This window comes from Babylonia areolata, chromosome 26, assembly GCF_041734735.1.
Source record: "Babylonia areolata isolate BAREFJ2019XMU chromosome 26, ASM4173473v1, whole genome shotgun sequence".
Classification (NCBI taxonomy): Eukaryota; Metazoa; Mollusca; class Gastropoda; order Neogastropoda; family Buccinidae; genus Babylonia; species Babylonia areolata.
In genome coordinates this window covers 9414905-9417404 of record NC_134901.1, presented here as the reverse complement: position 1 = coordinate 9417404, position 2500 = coordinate 9414905, and the positions used below count along the sequence as shown (strand labels likewise).

The 2500-nt window shown below is 44.8% G+C and overlaps 1 protein-coding gene across 1 annotated transcript in view; it reads right to left on the bottom strand.

Annotated features, from left to right (window-relative positions):
- The window catches only part of LOC143300545 (b(0,+)-type amino acid transporter 1-like), a 42742-nt gene that overhangs the window by 16822 nt on the left and 23420 nt on the right, over positions 1-2500 (bottom strand). The window lies entirely within an intron of this gene.

The window sequence follows — 2500 nt, the reverse complement described above, 5'->3', positions numbered from 1 at the left end:
CTTGGTTTGAGTTAGACTGATGGACCAGACAACACACACGATACATTTCACCCCTTGGTTTGTCTGAGTTAGATCCATTCATGGACCAGACAGCACACACGATACATTGTACTCCTTGGTTTGTCTGAGTTAGATTGATGGACCAGACAACATACACGATACATTTCACCCCTTGGTTTGTCTGAGTTAGATCCATTCATGGACCAGACAACATACACGATACATTTCACCCCTTGGTTTGTCTGAGTTAGATCCATTCATGGACCAGACAGCACACACGATACATTGTACTCCTTGGTTTGTCTGAGTTAGATCCATTCATGGACCAGACAACACACACGATACATTGTACCCCTTGGTTTGTCTGAATTAGATCCATTCATGGACCAGACAACACACACACGATACATTGTACTCCTTGGTTTGTCTGAGTTATATCCATTCATGGACCAGACAACACACACACGATACATTGTACCCCTTGGTTTGTCTGAGTTAGATCCATTCATGGACCAGACAACACACATTATACCCCTTGGTTTGTCTGAGTTAGACTGATGGACCAGACAACACACACGATACATTGTACCTCTTGGTTTGAGTTAGACTGATGGACCAGACAACACACATTACACCCCTTGGTTTGTCTGAGTTAGACTGATGGACCAGACAACACACACGATACATTGTACTCCTTGGTTTGTCTGAGTTAGATCCATTCATGGACCAGACAACACACACGGTACATTGCACTCCTTGGTTTGTCTGAGTTAGATTGATGGACCAGACAACACACACGATACATTGTACCCCTTGGTTTGTCTGAGTTAGATTCATTCATGGACCAGACAACACACACGGTACATTTCACCCCTTGGTTTGTCTGAGTTAGACTCATTCATGGACCAGACAACACACACGGTACATTGTACTCCTTGGTTTGTCTGAGTTAGATCCATTCATGGACCAGACAACACACACGATACATTGTACCCCTTGGTTTGTCTGAGTTAGATCCATTCATGGACCAGACAACACACACGATACATTCAGCCAGCCAACCAGTCAGTCATTCAACCAAATGATCAGTTAATCAGCCTTGCACTCACCCAACCAACCTGTCGCATAACTAGCCAAGCAACTAACCAGACAACAAAACCAATCATCTAGCCAGCCTAGCCGATAAACTAACCAAACAGCAGCCAACCATGTCCATACAGAGCCAGCCACCCCGCTTTCCACACAGACACACAGTCAACCAGACAGCCAACCAGATAGTCGACTAAACAGCCAACCAACCAACTACACAGATAACCAATCAGATAGACAGCCAACCATCCAACCAACCAACCACACAAATAACCAATCAGCTAGACAGCCAACCAACCAGCCAACCAGCCAACCAACCAACCAACCACACAGATAACCAATCAGATAGACAGCCAACCAACCAACCAACCAGCCAACCAGCCAACCAACCTACCACACAGATAACCAATCAGACAGACAGACAGACACACAGTCAACCAGATAGTCACCTAAACAGCCAGCCAAGCAACCAACCAACCAACCAAGCAACCAAACAGACAGCCAACCAACAAACCAACCTACTAACCAACGTGCAACCAGCTTGCCAGACACACAGATAGCAAAAGTTCAAAACTCGGGGTGGCATCCAGCCCCCCCCGAAAATACACAAGTGTAAGCTGAGCCTGATTCAGAGAATCTCCCGCAGCTGGTCCCCGCTGAAGGCAACACAGCATGGGAGCGAAAAGTTCATTTCGAGATGGAGAATAAATCCGACAACACGTTCAGCAAGATAAAAGTGTTCCCCAGTCACTGATAGCGTCTGACGGCTTCGGTGCATTGCTGTTGCTGTTCAGATTAAACACACGGTGTTTAAGAAAATAGTTTAAACGTCCTGCTTGAAAAACAAACAAACAAACAATCAAAAAACCCAAACAGACACACACACACACACACACACACACACACACACACAGAGAAAGAAACCCCCGACAGATTAACCCTTTTTAACCCCCTCACTGTTGAGCCCTGATATCAGTGATATCAGTGTGACATTAAGTTAAAGCGCAAGAACTACTTTTGCGCGCTTTAAAACAATGTAACTGATTTTAACGAACACAAATCATGCATTCCCTCCCCCCCCCCCCCCCTCCCAAAAAAAGATGTCTAAATAAAAGAATGAGTGACGAACATTCTAATCTCTAACCTCAAGTTGACCTCAGTTACTGGGCAACAGCCATGCACTGACAAGCGCACGTATTCAGCAGCAGCAGTCAGAAGATTAAAACGAAAAAAAAACCAAAAAAACACAAAAACTTGGTTGCATACCCTGCGCCCACCCCCACCCCCTCCAACCTAACCCCCTTCCTTCCACGAATCTATGAAAAGATACAAAAAAAAAAAAGTTGACAAGAACCAAACGTGGACTGGAAAAATGATGAAGAATTATATAAGTTGACTTAAAACGTTCTGT